This window comes from Ambystoma mexicanum, chromosome 14 (genome assembly GCF_040938575.1).
Source record: "Ambystoma mexicanum isolate Mex_15411 chromosome 14, UKY_AmexF1_1, whole genome shotgun sequence".
Taxonomy (NCBI): Eukaryota; Metazoa; Chordata; class Amphibia; order Caudata; family Ambystomatidae; genus Ambystoma; species Ambystoma mexicanum.
Genome location: NC_090940.1, coordinates 608,826,877 through 608,850,055, shown reverse-complemented (window position 1 = coordinate 608,850,055; position 23,179 = coordinate 608,826,877). Strand labels below are relative to the sequence as shown.

General features: G+C 47.5%; 1 protein-coding gene across 2 annotated transcripts in view; it reads left to right on the top strand.

Annotated features, from left to right (window-relative positions):
- Positions 1-9,776: 9,776 nt before the first annotated feature.
- Positions 9,777-23,179, top strand: part of TMEM63C (transmembrane protein 63C) — a 398,663-nt gene continuing 385,260 nt past the window's right edge. Inside the window, exon 1 of one of the 2 annotated variants that reach the window (XM_069638011.1) lies at positions 9,777-10,029. The gene's annotated coding sequence lies outside the window, so the exon portion shown is untranslated. The remainder of the gene's footprint in view (positions 10,030-23,179) is intronic. The other variant, XM_069638012.1, reaches the window with a different exon arrangement.

Below are 23,179 nucleotides of genomic sequence, written 5' to 3'. Positions count from 1 at the left end.
ACGCATTTGTCGTAGCTCACGACTTTGGTCAGCTCCGGAAACAGAGAGACTTCATGAGCTCAACCGGTACACCCATAAAAAAAACTGTCTGTTCCGATTAGCTCTTTTAGATTCCATAATGCTGCCTGTATCTATCTATAAACCTACCTGTTGTTAGGAAAGATTTCTTAATTGTGGGTAATTTTCCTTCCATGTGGCAACCCCTAAACTTTTTGCTGTTGTTTTCACCATGATCTAGACTTTGCCAGAGAAGTGCCGCCTTCTGCCGCACTCCTCTGGGCTTTCGCTCCATTCTTACGGGGAAACTGACATGCCCTTAAGACAGTCAGTACCGGGAAACGTTGTTTTCCGTAGTTTCTTTATCATGTTGCAGCTTTCGCGCAACATGGCACAAGAGGGCACTGTAAGCTAAGTTACTGCTCTCTTGGGTCTCTAGTCTTCTACAGGTCCTAGATACTCTCTTTGGATTGTAAATGAACGATGCAAGTGAATCACGGACGGGATTGGTGGCAGCAATCGTTTCTTGTGTTTTTGAGCTCCTTTTGGCGTTTTAAACGGGTTTCTCGCTCTTAGCCCAAAATGGTGGCCTGGCTCCCAAAATGGCCAGACCACGAGGCTCTTTGTCCTGTCGGCTGACCATCTTGCCCCCTTCACCTCCCCCAGGTCGAGCCGACCCGGGGCCTTCCTTATTTGGGCATGTACTTTCCCGCGAAACACAGATGCTTTCGTGGGCTTCTACAGGCCTTGTGTGTGCCTCCAGGATGGGGGCTGGGATGTCTGGTCCCAATACACATCCTGGGCACCAGAGAGTCTAGGGTGGTGTGAATGCCTGGGACCCCGTGGTCCGTGATAAGGTCCACAGATGGTGTGAGTGTTTTATGAGCGGATCTCCCATTGGGTCCCCTCCGTTTTGGCGCGAAGGGAACCGTGGATAAGAGGGGGCTGGAAACGTCACTACCATGTCGATCTCCTGAGTTCTCATGAACAAAGGAATACAGGAGCCAAGTATCCTGCAACCACGAGGCTGAACGAGGAATCGCTATTGACCCGCTGAAGGACTGCTCCTCTGCACTGCTGTCGCTTTGTGAAACCCTTTCTACCTCGGATCGAACGAGAAGGCCTGTACTGGTACTTCGACCCTTGGAATAGTGGGAACAACTATTCTCGGCATCTTCATCATCTCCTGCAGGTAAGCCTTCGGAAGTGTCTCTGGGCCATCCAGTAGACTGACCAGCCTACCCAGGAGTCTTGCTCTGTAACCGCCGTCAGGTTGTGTTGTATTACGAGTCCTTGTCACTCTCACCCGATTCGTACACTTGGCATTCCCAGGTCTGAAGTGAGTAGTGTACATTTGGCTGAAATACACACAGCCGCTCCGTTGCCCTGCGGTGGTAACAAACTGTGCGGGTTCACTGAGTTTGGGACGTCCCCAACTCAACTTCTGCTGCTGCGGAATCTACACGACGACGAGACGTCCCCTGCTCCTATCTGAACCTGCCAGCACTGAAACTGACGGGGAGAAGCCTGGGTCTGCTTGCATCGGGGACCGGCGAGTAGCATCGCTAGGAACTGGTCGCCCTCCTGCAGGAGCCCATAGCTTTTCCCCGCTGTGTCTAACAGCACGCCTTTCCGTACTCGCGCTCTGCTTCTGCTCACAGTGGAGGCTGCGCTTGAGTCGCGGAGCTCTGTTCATCTTCATTTGTTCACCGAACTAAACTGCCTGATTCCCTCGAAGAGACTCCCCTTTTTGCCCGTTGGCACCAGCGTGTGCAGGTACTTTTGAGCACAAGGCTCCACTCTTCGTAGGGCTTGGACTTCCTTTTAGTTAGGGGCCTCTGAAGGCGGACTGGGTCTAATTATTATTCGCACTGCCTGTTTTCCTCCCCATCTAGGTGGTCTACACATTTCGTGCGTCTAACTCGTTAGACTCGTTTGTATTTGTATATATATTGTATTGGTTTGGTATGTGTTGGTTTACTGGAGTTTTATTGTGATTTCTCGCTAAGGTCAATGTTACAAAGGCCTTGTAATAAATGTGTATATATTTTTAATATAACACCTGCTTGGAGTAATTTGTAAGTGTCCTTGCTTTGCGTGCTCATTGCGGGCTTTCAGTCACCCTCACCCCTCTTGAGACCTAGTCTTGACCGCCGCGATCGCTACCCTGATTGGTCTGGCTTGTCCAGAGGTTACCCTGTTCCAAGAAAATAAGCTGGCCTTCTGAACCTCTGCCCCTTCAGGACAGAGTTCAGAAATCCATCTTAACAAATTGGTGTACAGCAGTGGGATACGACTGAAGGTACCCAGTGTTGCGCACGAGCAAAGGCATTTCAAGTTATTCCTACCAGGACACGTAGTGAATTGTCGTAGTATAACTTTTAAAAGGTCATAGTCCTATCTAACAGTATGGAAACAAATACCTTGTTAACTTTAAATGCTTCTAAATCCGAAACATTGAAAAAGATGTGTGCGGAGAGAGGTGTCTCCTCTCAAGGCACCAAATTGGATATGATCCAAAGAATCGTGGCGTGGCAAGAAGCGCAGCTTGACGCTATAACTTCTGAGGACAGTGCGGAAGGAGGTGGGGCTGCTCTCACTGGTAGATCCGACGGTTCTGCCGCTGCACTGATCCACTACGACCACGAGGACAGGGAGGATGAGATGTCTAATGTTTCCTCTGCCAGTGCTGATGGGGAAGCCATGCTTGAATTCAAGAAGCAAGAGCTGCAGTTTAGGCAGAAGGAGCATGAGTTCAACATAACCAAACTAAGAATCGAACAGGCCGAAAAACAGAAAGACAGGGATCACCAGTTGGAACTGGCCAAGCTTCAGGTTGCAAATGGATCCAAGGGTCCTGGACATGGGTCTGGGGCCTCCTCTCATCCACGGTTTCCAAAAGATCTGCTCAGTGTGTATGAGGAAAAGAATGACATTATGGACTGTCTGAAAACGTTTGAGTATGCATGTGAAGTTCAACAAGTTGACAATGCTCATAAGATTGCCTGGTTACTCAGCAGACTGCCCCATTCTGGCTGTAGTGCCATTATGGAAATGTCAAAGGCTGAGCGAGCGGATTTCGCAATGTTAAAGCAAACTCTCATTTTAAAGTTTGGAAAGACTCCTGCCCAATATTTAAAATGATTCTGAGAGTATAAGAAAAAAGAAGGTGGTACTTGGATATCTTATGTAACCGAATCCTTAAAAAACTTGACTGGCTGGGTCAAAGGTTATAAGGTTTCTACCGTTGAAGGCATGATAAGTCTCGTCATGCTGGAACATATTTTTGCGTCTTCTTCACCGGAGCTTAAGCAGCATTTGGCCGATTCGAAGGAGATAGATCCTAAGAAGCTAGCCATTGCCGCAGATTTATGGGTGTCACATCGAGTGTCCCATAAGGACAAAACTCATCCTGGTAAGCAGGAGGAAGGGAAAAAGTCCAAAGATAAGGAGGGTGGAGAATCTGATAAATCTTCTTCTCAAAAGGGCCACAAAAAGAAAAATAAGGGTAAGACACAAGAGAACTCACAGGGTAGTGGAGGTCAGCCTCCGAAACAGAACTCTGGTTACATTAAGCCTCCCTATGTAAACAGACCCAATGGATCTTGTTTTGCTTGTGGAGAAACTGACCACGTGAAGGGGGATCCCCGGTGTAAGGTTAAACCTTTGGGGGTCCATTCCGCTAATCTGGCCTTCTCCTGCTATGAGGAAGAAGAGATTACAGGAGCATCCTTCTCCTCAGACTCCTTCCCCAGCGGGATAGAAGCTGAGGTAGTGTTATTTTCCCTGGGTTCCTGGGAGCCTAAAGTCACAGAGGCTTATGCTAGGATTCCAGATAATACCAAGCACTACTTTAAAGACAGTGTGCTGATCAATGGAGTGGATACTCCAGCTCTTAGCGATAGTGGGTGCAGTCGGACTGTAGTGGATTTTACCTTGGTAGACTCAGAGGAAGTTGCCAGAGCTACTCTGATGCCCACTAAGTTAGCTGACGGCCCACCTCGCATGTTCCCAGTAATACCTGTAAATCTTACTTTAAATGGTACAGCAGTCAGGATTCCAGTGAGCATTCAGAGAAACGTCAGAGGAAAGGTCTTGTTAGGCAATGATCTCAGAGCTTTAGGGCTCGTAGGAGACACTGCCGACAGACCCTGCACACGGTCTAAACACGGGCAGCATTGGCCAAGACCAATACGCCGCCCCAGCCGAAGAGGAAACCCAAGGCGAAAGGAGTAAGCAAGTCAAGACGAGGGAGAGAGAGCATTCCCCCGAACTCGCCTACCACTGCGGTGGAGGAAGTTGGTCAATTGCCCGGGCCTGACGTGGAGGTGGCAATGCCTGAAGTATTTGACCCCAACGACCATCCGGAACTAAAAGACTTGTTAGTAGAAGGTGGTCCTGACAGGGAAGAATTCAGCAAAGCCAACGTCTCTGGAAGGCCTAAGGAGACAGGCCTGCTCCCAGCTTGAGGGTGAACCTCCTGGGACGCATCAGATTTATTGGGAAGGTGGACTCCTGTATAGTGAGCCCACAGAGTCTACAGAAGGAGACCATAGGAGGTTGGTGGTTCCCCTTGCTGTAAGACCCTTCGTCCTGCAGTTGGCGCATGAAGTACCCCTTGCTGGTCACCTTGGTATTAAGAGGACCAAGCAGAGGTTATCCATGCACTTCTACTGGCCCAAGATGGGGGTGCAAGTAGAAAGTCACTGCAGGAGTTGTGCCTCCTGCCAGTTATCTGGTAAGAGTGGCTCAACAATCCAAGCTCCATTGGTACCACTCCCCGTAGTGGGAATACCATTCGAAAGGGTAGGGATCGACATCGTTGGTCCCCTTGACCCGCAGACATCCTCAGGCAATAGGTTTATCTTGGTGCTAGTCGACTATGCTACCAGATATCTTGAGGCCATCCCATTGAAAACGGTAACTGCCAAGTCAGTTGCAAAAGCGTTACTTGGCATCTTTACTAGGGTTGGGTTCCCTAAAGAGGTTGTGTCTGACAGATACAGCAACTTTATGTCAATGTATATGCTGGCTATGTGGAAAGAATGTGGGGTCACCTACAAGTTCTCTTCTGCATACCACCCCCAGACCAATGGTCTGGTGGAAAGTTTTAACAGAATGTTAAAGAGCATGATTGGGGCTCTGGAAGAACCTCAGAGAAGAAAATGGGATCTTCTTTTACCATGCTTACTGTTTACCTACCGAGAGGTACCACAGAAGGGTGTTGGCTTCAGCCCCTTCAAACTTCTGTTCAGTCATCCTGTATGGGGACCCTTAGCCATAGTCAAAGAGGGATGGGAGATGCCCACTCCCCCTGTTACTACCAACGTAGTTGATTATGTGCTAGGGCTCAGAAAACGGATGGTACTTCTGATGGGCTTGGCTAGTGATAAATTGAAGGCAGGACAAGCGCTGGTGAAACATTGGTACGACCAGAAAGCTTCCCTCATCAACTTTACACCTGGTCAGCAAGTCCTGATCATGAATCCCATAAGGCCTTGAGCTTTAAAGGACAAATGATCAGGCCCTTACACAGTGGTGGAGCCCCTGGGTGAGGTTAACTATTTAGTGGACCTTGGAAGGCCTGGACAGGCTCCAAAAGTGTTCCACGCAAATAGGCTGAAGGCTTTCGTCCCAAGAGTCGAAATCACAGCACTGCTACTGGCTTTTGATGTTGAGGAAGAGGAGTCTGAACCTCTCCCCGACCTGTTCCAAAGCAGTCCTTCAGATAGCTCCTTTGAGGGTGTCCGAGTGGCCCCTCACCTGACTTCTAATCAGCAGGCTGAGGTGAAAAGTTTGCTTAGGCAGTTTTCCCCCCTGTTTTCACAGTCTCCTGGTTTGACACCTTGGTGGAAACATAACATAGACACAGGAGACAGTGTACCTACCAAAAGTAGGGGATACAGGATATCAGACAAAGTACGGTCTTACATTAAGACCAAGGTCAACAAGATGTTACACCTTGGGGTGATTGAACCCTCTAGTAGTCCTTGGTCCAGCCCTGTGGTTTTGGTTCCAAAGGCAGGCACTTCTGAATTGAGGTTCTGCGTGGATTACAGGGCTCTGAATGTTGTCACCAAGACAGATGCACACCCCTTGCCTCGAACAGATGAGCTGGTGTATACTTTGGGTGCCTCCAAGTACCTCAGCACGTTTGACCTCACTGCTGGCTATTGGCAAATAGCTTGAGCAGAACATGTCAAGGAGAAGACAACGTTTTCTACTCCAGACGGCCTTTACCAATTCAGGGTAATGCCGTTCGGGTTGAAAAATGCACCTGCCACTTTCCAGAGGCTTGTGAATCATGTTTTGAATGGGTTGGACGAATTCTGTCTTGCATATCTGGACAATATAGCAGTTTTCAGTGCCACCTGGGAAGACCATGTGAAACACCTCGGGATTGTGCTCCAGGCTCTTCAGAAAGCCCACTTGACCATAAAGGCTAGTAAATGCCAGATTGGACAAGGCTCAGTGGTTTACCTTGGACATGAAGTAGGTGGAGGGAGGATACAGCCTCTACCCAGTAAAGTACAAGCAGTACAAGACTGGCCTACCCCCACTACGCAAACCCAAGTGAGAGCCTTCTTAGGACTCACGGGGTATTACCGCAACTTCGTGGCAGACTATGGCACCATAGCTGCCCCTCTGACTGCCCTCACCACTCCGAAGAAACCCAAGAAGTTAACTTGGACCGACGAGTGTGAGAAGGCCTTCAATGGCTTAAAAGACTCCTTGTGCCAGGCCCCTGTCCTCAGGGCCCCTGATTATCAAAGACCTTTTATTGTGCAGACGAACACCTCTGACACTGGGATAGGAGCTGTACTATCGCAAGTAGATGAGAAGGGTAAGGAACACCCTATCGGTTTTATTAGTCGCCAGCTTAAGGACAGAGAGCGCAGATGGTCCACGGTAGAGAAAGAATGTTTCTCTGCTGTGTGGGCCCTAAGGAAGCTGAGGCCCTACCTCTATGGGACCCACTTCACTGTGCAAACTGACCATAAGCCCTTAAAGTGGCTAATGAACATGAAGGGGGAGAATCCAAAGTTGCTTAGGTGGTCCATAAGTCTACAAGGCTTCGACTTCATTATTGAGCATAGGCCAGGTGTCCAACATAGCAATGCTGATGGGTTGTCCAGAATGTTTAACCGACCTGAACACGAGACTCATCCAGGGGTGGATTAGTTCCCCCTGTCCATAGTCTGGGAGGGGCGAGTGTTAGGAAAGATTTCTTAATTGTGGGTAATTTTCCTTCCATGTGGCAACCCCTAAACTCTTTGCTGTTGTTTTCACCATGATCTAGACTTTGCCAGAGAAGTGCCGCCTTCTGCCGCACTCCTCTGGGCTTTCGCTCCATTCTTACGGGGAAACTGACATGCCCTTAAGACAGTCAGTACCAGGAAACGTTGTTTTCCGTAGTTTCTTTATCATGTTGCAGCTTTCGCGCAACATGGCACAAGAGGGCACTGTAAGCTAAGTTACTGCTCTCTTGGGTCTCTAGTCTTCTACAGGTCCTAGATACTCTCTTTGGATTGTAAATGAACGATGCAAGTGAATCACGGACGGGATTGGTGGCAGCAATCGTTTCTTGTGTTTTTGAGCTCCTTTTGGCGTTTTAAACGGGTTTCTCGCTCTTAGCCCAAAATGGTGGCCTGGCTCCCAAAATGGCCAGACCACGAGGCTCTTTGTCCTGTCGGCTGACCATCTTGCCCCCTTCACCTCCCCCAGGTCGAGCCGACCCGGGGCCTTCCTTATTTGGGCATGTACTTTCCCGCGAAACACAGATGCTTTCGTGGGCTTCTACAGGCCTTGTGTGTGCCTCCAGGATGGGGGCTGGGATGTCTGGTCCCAATACACATCCTGGGCACCAGAGAGTCTAGGGTGGTGTGAATGCCTGGGACCCCCGTGGTCCATGATAAGGTCCACAGATGGTGTGAGTGTTTTATGAGCGGAGCTCCGATTGGGTCCCCTCCGTTTTGGCACGAAGGGAACCGTGGATAAGAGGGGGCTGGAAACGCCACTACCATGTCGATCTCCTGAGTTCTCACGAACAAAGGAATACAGGAGCCAAGTATCCTGCAACCACGAGGCTGAACCAAGGAATCGCTGGTGACCCGCTGAAGGACTGCTCCTCTGCACTGCTGTCGCTTTGTGAAACCCTTTCTAACTCAGATCGAACGAGAAGGCCTGTAGTGGTACTTCGACCCTTGGAATAGTGGGAACAACTATTCTCGCCATCTTCACCATCTCATGCACGTAAGCCTTCAGAAGTGTCTCTGGGCCATCCAGCAGACTGACCAGCCTACCCAGGAGTCTTGCTCTGTAACCGCCGTCAGGTTGTGTTGTATTACGAGTCCTTGTCACTCTCACCCGATTTGTACACTTGGCATTCCCAGGTCTGAAGTGAGTAGTGTACATTTGGCTGAAATACACACAGCCGCTCTGTTGCCCTGCAGTGGTAACAAACTGTGCGGGTTCACTGAGTTTGGGACGTCCCCAACTCAACTTCTGCTGCTGCCGAATCTATACGACGACGAGACGTCCCCTGCTCCTATCTGAACCTGCCAGCACTGAAACTGAGCGGAGAAGCCTGGGTCTGCTTGCATCGGGGACCGGTGAGTAGCATCGCTAGGAACTGGTCACCCTCCTGCAGGAGCCCATAGCTTTTCCCCGCTGTGTCTAACAGCATGCGTTTTCGTACTCGCACTCTGCTTCTGCCCACAGTGGAGGCTGCGCTTGAGTCGCGGAGCTCTGTTCATCTTCATTTGTTCACCGAACTAAACTGCCTGATTCCCTCGAAGAGACTCCCCTTTTTGCCCGTTGGCACCAGAGTGTGCAGGTACTTTTGAGCACAAGGCTCCACTCTTCGTTGGTAGGGCTTGGACTTCCTTTTAGTTAGGGGTCTCTGAAGGCGGACTGGGTCTAATTATTATTCGCACTGCCTGTTTTCCTCCCCATCTAGGTGGTCTACACATTTCGTGCGTCTAACTCGTTAGTATTTGTATATATGTTGTATTGGTTTGGTATGTGTTGGTTTACTGGAGTTTTATTGTGATTTCTCGCTACGGTCAATGTTACAAAGGCCTTGTAATAAATGTGTATATATTTTTAATAGAACACCTGCTTGGAGTAATTTGTAAGTGTCCTTGCTTTGTGTGCTCATTGCAGGCTTTCAGTCACCCTCACCCCTCTTGAGTCCTAGTCTTGACCGCCGCGATCGCTACCCTGATTGGTCTGGCTTGTCCAGCGGTTACCCTGTTCCAAGAAACTAGGCTGGCCTTCTGAACATCTGCCCCTCCAGGACAGAGTTCAGAAATCCGTCTTAACACCTGTCTAGCGATCTATTTATTTATTTTTAAATGTATTTTTCATTTATATAGCACACAACACCCTGAGGCATCTAGGCGCTATCTGTGTGCCTTTTATTTCTATGTTTAAGCCTACCTCTCTCTATCTGTATGTCTATTTATCTATATATGGGCATCTCGCTCTCTGCCTCGTCTCCTACCCTTACTCTGTTACATGGGTGCGTGTGTCTTTTGCCTGGTGAATAACTCTCAACGTAGACCCATTCCAAGCAGGTGCAGTACACCCAGTCCTGTTTTTTTTCCGGGACATTTCCTCGTTTATGATATAAACAGCAGAAGTAAAGCAAACAGATTGAAAGGACTAGAAGCAGAACTGCATGGAGTCCACTCGTGCAACATGGGTCTTCCCTGCTGGTGCCAGGCCCCTTGTGCCGCCTGGTCCCATTATGACGGATGGCAGGGGGCCCATTGTGTGGTCACTGGAACCCGGCGCGTGTTGCCTGGTTCCCGGTGCTCGGAGGGCTGCTGCTGATGTGTCCCCTTCCCGGAGAGGGAGGGAGGAGCGCCGCTCGCTGACGGTGCCTGGGAGAGGAGGGAGGCGGCCGCCACTTTGCAGACGGCCCCTTGGCAGGTGGGGTCTGCCTCCTCTTCTTCACTGCTGATGGGAACCGGGGAGGCTGAAGGCGGAGGAGCGGGAGAGCGGGAGAGCAGCAGCAGGCCTGGGCAGGTAGGGGGACACGGGGGGCAAGCACCAGACACCAGCCTCCCATGGGGCTTCCAGCTTACACATCCTGGGGGTGGAGGGAGGACCCGCTCTGAGACAGGAGGCACCCACCCACTATATAGAATTACATGGGAAATGCAATCAGTCTCCCTAAATCAGAACAGGTGGCGGCCCACGCGCCCATGCAATAGGGCCCAGGACGGGAGAGGCACTGGAGAGCCTCCCAGGGGTCCGTATCCTACCCCTCCCCGGACTCGCTACTGCACACCAGACAGAACGCCTTGTACGTGTACATACTAATCCTTGCAGGTGCACTGGCTGGGCTACTCTGCCCAACCCCCACTACCCCCCGCTGAGTAATATAGTTCCGGGGCTTAATGGGGGGCACGTTTCGATGTTGCACAGTCATCGTAGAGAATTGAGGCATGGCTCGGTTTAATAACAGCCCCGTGGTCACGTGACCCGCCCTTCCTCGGAACACAGTCAAGCGGCGAGGGGCGGCGGAATATCGATTGCTGGGCCCCAATAATTAATTCCCACCTGGGCTGTGATCCTGAGGGCCCGGGGTGGCAAGGACGGGAACTGGGCGGGGGCTGGGTTCCGGTTCATTGGGGGAGAGGCTGGTATGTCACATCTAGCTGTCCGCTCTCAGCTGAGAGGCCAAGCCTGAGTTGCACACATCGGCTGTCCGAGCAGGTTGGGTGCAACGTGGGGGGGTGAAGGGGCTTCTAGGAAGAACACAAACCTATTGGCTTTGCCACTGCCTGTTTCACTGCACATCATTTCTCTGAAGCATGGCACCCACTTCCTGCTGAGAAGCAATAAGATGGATGTATGGGTCTATGGTTGTTTAACATTTTATAGACGTTTGAAGCGCCTCTTCCTTTAGCTTCTAGCCGCATTGTGAGCTATAACTCAGGTATCGTTAAAGTAGCTCAGAAGCTAGGGGGAGGGGGGACAGTGCGAGTAGGGGAGGGTGCGATGTGCACAGGCTATTTTTTCATAGTGTGTCATATTTTTCACTGTTCTTTCAGAGGGAACTCGGTGCATTCTATGCAATGAATGTAATCACCCAACTTCCTGTTATTATAAATTTAAAAAGGGGACACGTTGAAGGCGCCCTAACCATCTCCCGTGCCCAAAGGGTCCAGAATATGTTTCATGGGTCAACAAAGGAAAACCGTATAGCCTGGACCTATTTAACGAACTTTCCCGTATCATGACACACTTTGCGGGAACAATCGGTGATTGGGGGGTGGGTGGTATGAGGGGCAGAAAATACACACATTTACCCATCCTCTAAGTTGGGGCACTACAACCTTTCGCTCTCCAGAGGTTTCGGACTACATCTCCCATCAGCCCCGGCAGCATAGTCCATGGTGAAGGAATCCCGGGAGAACTTAATTAGTGATGGGCAGTGACTGAACAGAATATGTGTGCCGACGTACCCATCCTCTAAGTTGGGGGACTGCAACCTTGTTTCTCCAGAGGTTTCGGACTACATCTCCCATCAGCCCCGGCAGCATAGTCCATGGTGAAGGAATCCCGGGAGAACTTAATTAGTGATGGGCAGTGACTGAACAGAATATGTGTGCCGACGTACCCATCCTCTAAGTTGGGGGACTGCAACCTTGTTTCTCCAGAGGTTTCGGAGTACATCTCCCATCACTGCTAGCCAGCATAGTCAATGGTGAGTGATCCTGGGAGTTGTAATCCAGTACATCTGGTAAACCCACAGATTGCATATCCCCCAGCCCCCGCCGACCCCCGTGTCAAGGTATTAGTATATAAAAGGACAAAGCAGCAGCTGTCCTTGATTGTTATACAGAGCAGTAAACCATTTAGTATTTTTTTAATTTCTTTTTCTCTTTTTGCATATATCTACACGGGACAAGACCCAACCAACTATTAGTCGTGGTGTATGCGCATCATTCATTTGTACGCAGCATAAGAAATTGACCAGATATTTATAGTAGGCCTCACGACACCCCGTGGTGCGGGGGAAGGCTGGAGGACAAGCGTTCAACCTGAAATAAGACAGTTCATATATTTAATAAAATAGATTAGTACCCGGCGAGGGTCAATGAGCTTGTAACGAGCAATCTTCCTTACCAGCCTGACAAAGCCCTTGATATGCTCTGTTGTTCATAATCTCAGTGCGTTTGCTTAGCCAATAAAAGGGCCCCCTGTATACTATACTGTTTACGAGTTCAGCATGGAACAGTGTAGTGTCTTGCCTTGCAAAATCCTCTTCCCAAGAGGACTATGAACTCCTTTGCCTGTCCAGAGTGGGGCAGGTTAATTTGCTTGGCTTCTTCTGCAGCCTCTCCTGCCCAACATTCACCAGACAAGGTGGGCACTGCCAGTCTGAAAATCTTTTTCAGCCACCACTGGCACGCTAAGCTCGGCTCAAATGCCCGATCTCTCCCTGATCAATGGCTTCGATGGCCTCCTTCAATTATTTTTGTTCAAAGAAGAACACCACCCTCGTTACTGCGGCTTTGAGTGAAACCAAGTCCTGAGTTTCTATGTATTGTTAGGAAGGAAGCAGAGCAGAGTAAGGGCGATTTGCATTCCATTCCCAGAGAATCTCAAACCCCTGTCTGTAAATATTCCAGATTCGTGAAACCTTCTGAAATTAATCATCTGTTTAAATTTCAACATGATCGTATTCAACTAGGCGTGCTAGTTGCCCATTTAACCACCCCACAACCACCAACATTTGATAACTACACAATTCAACGATGCGCTTTTTGTAGTTCCCCCAGTGATCCATAATAACGACTACAAAGGGTAAGGGTGGCCATCGAGCTCCAAGCTACAGACCTTCGATATCTTGCGTGTCTGAGTGATCCATAATAATGACTACAAAGGGTAAGGGCGGCTATCGAGTTCCAAGCTACAGACCTTCGATATCTTGCGTGTCTGAGTGATCCATAATAATGACTACAAAGGGTAAGGGCGACCATTGAGTTTGAAGCTACAGACCTTCGATATCTTGCGTGTCTGGGTGATCCATAATAAGGACTACTAAGGGTAAGGGCGACCATTGAGTTTGAAGCTACAGACCTTCGATATCTTGCGTGTCTGAGTGATCCATAATAATGACTACAAAGGGTAAGGGCGGCTATCGAGTTCCAAGCTACAGACCTTCGATATCTTGCGTGTCTGAGTGATCCATAATAATGACTACAAAGGGTAAGGGCAACCATTGAGTTTGAAGCTACAGACCTTCGATATCTTGCGTGTCTGGGTGATCCATAATAAGGACTACTAAGGGTAAGGGCGACCATTGAGTTTGAAGCTACAGACCTTCGATATCTTGCGTGTCTGGGTGATCCATAATAAGGACTACTAAGGGTAAGGGCGACCATTGAGTTTGAAGCTACAGACCTTCGATATCTTGCATGTCTGAGTGATCCATAATATAGCTTTATAGACCTGCAGGGAGGGCCGTACCGGCGTTATGGGCCCTGAAGACCGAGTTAACTTTACCAAGGTATTCTTCAATGTTTCTTCAATTAGAGCACTGTCTGTTTTTGAAGTTTGGTTCAGGACATACTGTTTACATTTTATTTCGTATTAGTGTATATGGTTGATTACAAACCTTAAGGCATAATAATAAGAAAAACAATTGCAATTCATTAAAACACAATTCATATCGTAAAGCAGTAAAATACATTGTTAGAAAAAACATTGTTGAATACGATATGTGAAAATTACTGCATATGTAAGACCTAAAATATATATTTTCCTTAACTGCCAGGCTATTATGCAAGTCTATGCAAAAATGCGGTGACAATAGATCAATGTTCCAATACGAGATATGTAGCATTAGATAAATTATTGGAACTAACAGTAAACACACATGACCAAAATGGATCCATATTAATATGTGCAATGATGCTTACGTAGTTGCAGAAACAGAAATTGATATTGTAGAATTCTGAGAGTGTGGAAGATTGCGTTGATAAATGGCGTATAGTTTCCCCTTCTATCCGGAAACCTTGGCATATGCGATCTTCTTGTGGGATATTACTTCGAGGGCAGGCAATGCGTATAGGTTCCCCTTCTATCCGGCAACCTCGGCATATGCGATCTTCTTGTGGGATATTACTTCGAGGGCAGGCAATGCGTATAGGTTCCCCTTCTATCCGGCAACCTCACCATATGCGTTCTTCTTGGGGGATATTACTTCGAGGGCAGGCAATGCGTATAGTTTCCTGTTCTATCCGGCAACCTCGGCATATGCGTTCTTCTTGTGGGATATTAGTTCGAGGGCAGGAAAGTGGTTACATTTGAGTCTCCTCATAGAAGGATCTGATATAGAAATTGAAGAATTAAATGGCTGACAGATAAGGGAATCTCTGCTTTAGATATTGCATATAGGTTTTCTTTGCCGATAGTCCATGTTATTCCTTCTGCCCCAACAGTAGGTCCTCTTCTGTTGGCTGTTTCTTTAATATAATCAAACTTTGAGGGTAATGAGCCGTCCTGTCTGTCTTTATGGAAATGAAGACACACCGTAACCAATTCCCCAAGGACTTTGGATCTATAAGTATTTTCCGTATCAAATTGCCCAACATTTCCAACTGAGAATTTTCATTGTCCGTCATCTTCTTTAAATGCAGAAGATTTTGTCTAATGTTTACCGGTGTGGGCAGAGGGATCAGGCCTAACTCCACCCTCAATGCTTCGACCGGGATCTAGGTCTGGAGACCCAGCATAGAACACCAGAATGATTTTCCCGTTTAATGGGTCTGATTAGGCCCCGACTGTCTAGAAGAGTATGTTGCCCGTGGCAGGAATGTTTGTGAGTGAATGAATACACGCATGTAAGTGTTCGACGCGTTAAGCACATTGCGTATGTAGGTGACATAAGAAAACACAACTCAATATACGATGGTGCATAAATCGTTTTTTTTGTTTTCTTGTTTTTTCTTTCCTTTCTTTAACTGTATTGTCTTTTTTTTCTCTTTGCTTTTCTGGTCCGAATTAATTTCCTTATCTCATACTATATTTATGGTTTTCTGATCCGGCTGCAGTTCATATTGTTTAATAGTTGTAATATATTTAAATACTTGGAGTCTGCATTGTGACTCCTTTTCGTTTATCGGCTGTTATGATGTTGATGATGAAACCTTTTAAATAAATACAAAGCCCAAGTGAACTGCGCTCTAGGTTTGGGGGTATTTGTCAGTGGAAACTAGGACTAGGAAAAGACTTGTATAGCAAAACCAGCAGATGCCACCCTTTTAAAAAGGAGTACCTTTTGCGCAGGTGGGGGGAGGGGGTCCTGCGCAGACGCATGCCTTTTGACTTTGGAGATAGCCAGAGGTTTGGGATGTGAGTCATCGTGATAGGTGGCAGCCGGGCCTTGCGCATGAGGCCTCATTGCCGGATGCCATGTTATAATAATATTGTGTTCTTGTCTAGCACTTCATACCAGACTCCGTCATCTTCTAGGTGCTTTAATAACACACCCGTGCCTCTTTTTTCATTATGGTACTTTATTTATCGACCTCATAAAGTTGGCCCAGCTGCCGTATTTGAACTTGTGAAGTGCAGGTTGGGCTCATACGCGACCAGTGGGTCCCCCATGTAGATATCCACCCTTAGCTGACATAGGATGACGCTGAAATGGGTAATCCAAGATGGCTGCAGTTGGGTTTTCGTGGTTGGAGACGGTGTAGTAGAATAGCTCCAAGTACGCCTGAGTAGTGCGCAGGCACGCAGCGCTAGACGCGCTTCAGGATAGCATACAATAAAAGGAGATGTACTCTTGAAATTCCCTGTTTAGCCCAACGGAGGCATATCGACCATGATTAGGTTGAGAACTTGCCGTCAATGAAAAAAATGATTGCTATAACATCTGCTTTAACATCTGATGTCAAGGAAAGGAGCTTCGCTCTCCTCCCTTTTCTTTTCTTTTCCTCTTCTTACTCTTGTGTTTTGAAACAAAAGTTTTTTCGCTATGTTAAAACTGTAGTTTTTCAATAAAAAAAATAAAAGGAGATGTTGCAAGTGTGACCCTTGCAAGGGGCACTTGGGTTGCTGCTGACCTGTGGCTTTATGTTCGGGACATCTTTCTGGATATAACGCCTTGGAGTTTGATGAGCTACATTGCGATTTCCGCAGTGAGGATATTGTTCAAGGAACTAGGTTTTTGAAAGGTACCCCGATTTAGAGACCAGTAGGGGGAATTGGTTTAGTGCCTACCGCTGTTAAAACCAACTGTGAAACTGCAGTAGGTCACATGTTTCCCCTAGAATATTTGCAAGCATGTTTATTTGCATACAGCCTGAAGACATATGCATGAGTGGGCTTGTCCTGAATTCTCATAGGAAATCATTGCGGGCGGCGCCCACGCCCGCACTTAAGTTTGTGTGCATTTCCTGTTGGCCAGCTAGGGTACTCTTTCAGCACCAGCCAGCTTCAGTGTGCTTTAGCCTCGACAGAAAGACTGAGCAGCAGATAAGGTCAGCCAGTTGAAAAGTATCAAGAGTTGTATGAAGGGCTGCAACCCAATAATTGTCTTTAATATACTCAATACGGTTTAATCCAGAACATTCCTGATGTTATAGAGCATATTCGCTCACCCTCACTAGCACTTGATGTTAGCTGTCTACTTTGGGAATGCTTGGAGCATTAGAAAACGGTGTATGGCAAATGATACATTTAAATATTTCCAGCTATTTAAAAACTAGAAAAGAATTGGGATCTTCTATACGCACCGTCCATTGTCATTTGCTGTGATCCAGCCAAGAGGCTTGGGATCAATTAGCTTTGATGATGGACTACCGAGATTGTCTCTTGCTGCCTCACTGTGTGCTTTCCAGACCCTCTTCCAAGGAGCCTATGCCTGCATCCAGTTGTGCTCTGAGATGTGCCTTGCCCTGAGGCCTTGTTGCTGGGTGTGTTGCAGGGTATGACCGATATCCTGCCATACCCTGCACCCAGACTGGATTGCTGTTGAGGTATCTGTGTCCCCTGATGTTTATGTTTATACATTTATAACGCGCTCCCAGTACCCGAAGGCTTAAGGGCGCAGGACATAAGAATACAATAGAGAGAACAACACCACGAACTGCCATCAGTCTGGAGCTTGACTAGGGCGAGTAAGCTGTAATACTAGCAGAATAGAGGGTTTTTTATTTTATTTTTATTTATTTATTTTTGATTTAATTGTATGACAATTTTTACAAAAGAAAATGAATAGTTTGCAGAAAGCCTATCTGCAACTTCCTTTAAAACAGTTCCTTATTTTATCTTTATCTAATTCTTATTCTTTGACTCTAAGTCCCGGCATATAGGGCAGAGAGTAGAGTTGGCCTACAGAGGGTTCGTATTCCTTTCTTTCCACAGTCGTCTTCACAAAGCTCGTTTCATCTACTAAAGGTTCAGAGATTTAAGAAACAGAGTTACTCCTATGACACAGTTATTCCCGTTGGTCAACAGTGTCTACAGGTTTTCTTCATCAAGAGTTGAATAGTGTTTCAGTGGGTCCATAAGACACCAAACCCTTTCAGTTTCTAGGCTGGAACATTCCATTATCAAATGTTTTATGCTTTCAATATTGTCCTTTGAATGACAGAAGCGGCAGGTGTTTAATGGCGCTTGTTTCCGGATTGCCAGGATCTCGTTGGTTTTTAGCTGATTTAGTTTGAATCTTAGGAAGAAACGACTAAGGCTCTTATCTGGAAACCTGTGCAAGTAACCACGCTTGGCGTTGAGCTTCATTGGTGCAGTTGGTAAATTAGCTGTAAGAGAATACGTGTAGGCCACTTCTTGTGTGTGGATCCAGTCTGCTTCAAACAGTTTTTTCGACACTCTATTTGCATAGATGTGTTTTTTAGTTTTTTCTTGAACACGTCAGTTGACTCAATAGTTCTGAGATCTGGAGACCAGGCGTTCCAGACGAGTGGAGCTGCAATGTTAAAGGCTCCATTCCGCACTTTCTTGGTTTTGCAGCGGGTAGTTTTTTCGGAGGTTTGAATGATCAGATCTCAAGGGTCTGAGATTGTGCCTTTTTTCCACTGCTGCCATTAGATATGTTGGTATGTGACCCACAATACATTTCCGAGTGATTAATAACAGCCTAAAACGCACTCTGGCTTGTACGGGGAGCCAGTGCAGGCTCCGTTTTGCATCTGAAATGTGGTCCCTACGATTCAGTCTTTTCACAACTCTTACAGCCCCGTTCTGGATCACCTGAAGGCGATGAAGATCGGTGTGGGTGGTGCCAGCTAAAAGGCTACGGCAGTAGTCTATCTTAGACCCTATAATGGCTATTGCTAACGTTTCTGAATTTTCTTCTGAGATTAGTGGGCGGAGATGGCGCAACAGCTTGATGTGGTAAGAGGAAGTAGAGACCAGGCTGCTAATTTGAGCCTTCATAGTGTGGGGGGGGGGTGAGGGGGAATGCTCCAGCTCCAAAGCTCAAGAACCAGAGATGAGAGCGGAGAAAATCCGGGACAGTGCCACTGTGGCTGCCGCCTGTCCTGTGATCGGAACACTCCAGCCCATCCAACTGTCAGGAGTAGCAAGGTTTCCATGGCTGCCCTTTGCTGCCCCTTTCCAGAGGGAGGCTGGAGGAAAACGAAAGGGTCTCCCCCTGACTGGGGGCCTGGTAAATTCCATTCTTGCTGCGCAGGAAGGACCTGCGGTCGAGCTCACTTGCCACCTACACTACACCCATGGTCTAACTTGCCCTGAGTACCTTTGCCCTGGACCCAGCCAGTACTCCCCCCCCCCCCCTCCCCCTCTCCCCTCCCTCCCCACCTCAAGTACTGTTTGGCTAACCCCATATATCTCTAAAAGACAGCGTAAATAAGCGACGTTCTGCTAAAACAGCCCCTGGTGCTGAGCATCTTTATCCAAGTTGTAGGTGGACAATAAGAGGGTACCGGGGTGCGTTCCCCTGTTTCCTGCTAGTTTTGGAAATGTACTTACCCAGATCCCTTGCATAGCTACTCATGAGTACCTCCTCGTGTAAAATGTATAGAGAAGTTTATAGTTGTGACAATTGGTGACCTTGTCTGTTGTTCTAAGAATTATTTTGTATGTAGGGCTTTACCAAAGAGAGGCGTTTCAGGGTCCCCTTTTTGAAGTTAAAGTAAATCATATTTCTTATGAAGAGTTTCCGTTGTCTCTGTCAAGAGAACATCCTCTGCGTATATTGAACTATCTGCCTTTATTTAATCTGTGTAGTATTCAACCTGATCTGAAGCTTTCCCCATGGAACTGTACAGCACTACTTTCATACTGCCTCGCCCATTTCACACCTGTTTACTGACATGCATTTACCTTGCTTTGTATTCTTCCAATTCATTTGAGCTAAAACTAAGTTCTGATTGACATCCTTCCTGTTGGGAATGAGTGCCACACTTCTTCTCCATTGTTTCTTCTTTGCCCATTGTTTTACATGTTGTGCGCCACAATTCCCCTCCTTCTCTTCGTCCAGGTGTCCCCATTGTCAAGGTGTGCACAGTAGATATCCCAGCCAGAGTGTTTATCAGAGCTCAGTAACATTGATCGGGTTACCTGTTTATCAGAGCTCAGTAACATTTCTCAGGTTACCTGTTTCTCAGAGCTCAGCAACATTTCTCAGGTTACCTGTTTCTCGGAGCTCAGTAACATTTCTCAGGTTACCTGTTTCTCAGAGCTCAGCAACATTTCTCAGGTTACCTGTTTCTCGGAGCTCAGTAACATTTCTCAGGTTACCTGTTTCTCGGAGCTCAGTAACATTTCACAGGTTACCTGTTTCTCAGAGCTCAGCAACATTTCTCAGGTTACCTGTTTCTCGGAGCTCAGTAACATTTCTCAGGTTACCTGTTTCTCAGAGCTCAGCAACATTTCTCAGGTTACCTGTTTCTCGGAGCTCAGTAACATTGATCGGGTTACCTGTTTCTCAGAGCTCAGTAACATTTCTCAGGTTACCTGTTTCTCAGAGCTCAGTAACATTGATCAGGTTGCCTGTTTATCGGAGCTCAGTAACATTGATCAGGTTACCTGTTTCTCAGAGCTCAGTAACATTGATCAGGTTACCTGTTTCTCAGAGCTCAGTAACATTGATCAGGTTACCTGTTTCTCAGAGCTCAGCAACATTTCTCAGGTTACCTGTTTCTCGGAGCTCAGTAACATTTCTCAGGTTACCTGTTTCTCAGAGCTCTAACATTTCTCAGGTTACCTGTTTCTCGGAGCTCAGTAACATTTCTCAGGTTACCTGTTTCTCAGAGCTCAGCAACATTTCTCAGGCTACCCCTCTATCATTCAGTGCTAATTTCATGGAGGCACTAAGAACCCTGGTTGGATCAGGCCCTCAGCCCGCTGAGAGCCCTTTTTGAGGAATCTATACCCGTAACATAAACTTCTGTTACAGGTACATCATGGGCTGACATGTTCTTTTTCTGCTTGGATGTGTGGGAATTAGCAGTTAGTTGTTGAAGCGCAAGGTCTTGGTGAAGAAGTAGCGCAACCGCGGTTGTGCAGTGCTTTTGACGGTGTCTGTGTAGCTCATGTGAGGTAAGTGGTGTCTTAATACGCTCAAGAGATCACTTTTGACATTTGGAGGCCGCCTCCTTATGGGATTCCATTGCCCTGCCCTATGCAAAACCCAAGCGCTTGTGGCATGGGATCAGCTTGACTTACGTTGTTAGTCACAGCGGAGGCAACGCTGACAGGAGTGGAGGCGTGGGAGGAGCGGGAGGTGGACGAGGAAGAAGAGGAGTTACAGCGATCGTGTGATGACTTGCGGGTACGTTACTGGGAAGTATGGCGGTGTGGAAAGTTGTCCCACTTTTACTGGGCGTATACCTGTATGTCCTTAGAAAGTCGAAAAGTTGCATTTCTGTTGGGTTGTGTCAGATACAATGCTGATTAATTCAAAACTGCAGGTACTAAAAATGGTTTACGCTCAGCCAAAAAGTCTGGGATGGTGAGCCTACCTCTGGGTGAGTAGTGCCAAGGCCTTCTGCAAGTCTCAGTGTTAAGCGGGTGTGAGACGAAACTAGGTCAGCAAACGCAATACAGATAATTTATTGACGGGACAAGTCGGAAGGTATTGCCAAAGTAAGCACACCGCGTGCCAGGGTTTTTTCGGTGGATTGTGTTATTATTTTGTTTTTCCCTTCAATTCTTTTTACTGTCCTTTCATGTCACATGCAGGTGTGCACCAGGGATTCCAGAGGTCTTTGCATTCGTGGTCCTGGGCCAGATGGGTGGCGGTCCCCTAGCACACAGTAGAGCCCTTTGCTGCAGGCTCCAATGCTTCAGTAGTACACCTTCTGGTGTTCTAGCCACAGGAGGTTCAGCCCCTTGTCTCTGGGATGGAAGTAGGGTAGGCATGGTTGATTGTAGCTACTGATGACTGATCAGGGAAACGCACACTGGAGAGTAGCAGGATGCGGCTGGTCTCCACTGTCTCCACTGAGTCTGAGAATGATGCCGATGGCTAAAGGCGCGACCTATCTAAGTCCAGGCCACAGCACATGTTTCTGGAACCATGGGCCGAGGATGACGGCAATGCCAGGTTAAAGCGACTGTAGAGGGAGGCAAAGCGGCTCCTCTGCATTGTGCCCAGTGTCTTGCGAACACTGACTGGCACGTCTGAGAGTGCAAAACGCCATTGCGTGGCAGTTACACAACTGTCTCCTTCGCCACCATCTACACAGCCAGACAAGACTAGTAGGGTGTGTCTTGGCCAACCAAGATAATCCAAAGTGTAGAATTTCTTTCAAATGACATTATCTCACCTACTGCATTCTGTTCATGAAACTCTGTACCAGGGACAGGCAGGGCGCAGACTGGGTACCACAACTTGGCGGTGCTATATGATGCCACATGATGCACAGGGCTAGGATGAATTTAAAAACGCCAACCAGGGTTATCCAACTCCGGGTCTCGAGGGCCGGAATCCTGACGGGTTTTCAGGATATCCCTGTTTAATATTCATGAGGAAAGATTTGCATAGATTTAGAATCATTGTATGCACATTTATCTCATGAATATTAATGAACGATATCCTGAAAATTCATCATGGATCCGGCCCTCGAGGCCTGGAGTTGGACAACTCCGCCTCTAGCCATTCACCATTCACTGTACCAGTCACAGCCCATCGCTGTGGTGACTGACTGCTGGTGACTGCAACCTTATGAGATTCTCTTTGCTTTTGCACTTCTACTGTCCTGCCCCGGAGTCCCGCTACTACGGTTTGACAACCAGTAATGCTCCGAGAGACATTTTCCAACCGGGCAGAGAGCACCGCTGGCCCGTGCCTATGCTCATTCTGTAGAATGAGAACTGCAACCATGAGAGTGTTATGAGCTTTTCCTGCTGCAGAACAGCTGGAAACCTCCAAGTTGGAACTGTCCGCCAAGTTTATCCAGCACCGAAGCACGTGTGACTTTTAGGTGTGGTGTTTTCCTTACTTATCAGAGCACGGCTCCATCATATAGTCTCAGACAGAATAATCTTATTTTATATCGCAGTGAGTTCAAACAGCAATAGTTTTCCGGGGTGCCTTATCCTGTTCCATAACATCAGCTGCTTTGATGTCTATTTCCTGAATTGTCTCGGGAGGATAGCTCGGGGGCATCGCGCTCGCCTTGGAAGCAAGACTACGCGGAGCAGCACAGGTACGATCCCCGGGTCCGCACTTAGAAACCTCTGGGTATTAACCGCATTATAAATAACCAATTACAATTACATTTACAATTACAAACATCTCAAGAGTTGGGTGCAATGTCATTTCATCCCCTGGCATTTATTTTTTGTTTGGGGGGTTACACTCCCCATGCCCGCTCCCCCATTTATTTTGAGCTATTCCCTACCCCCCCAAACCCTTATCTGCCCTTTCCCACCCCCCCTAAAAAATTGTATGAGCTTATTCATTGTAATATGCACATTAAAATGTCAGGGGATGAAATTGCAGGCGATTAAAGGACGTCCTACCAAGAGTTGCTCCCGAAAGCTCCTCTTGGCTCCATCGATGACAAGATTGCAAATTCGCACAACAAGCGGTTTTAATAGACTCTATGGCACGATATCTGTCGCCCCACTTCCTCTTCAGAGCGTTGAATCTCTCTCCACTTTTTAATTCATCCTAGATAATACCAACGATAGAATAAGGGGCTTGATGTATTTTTCATATCTG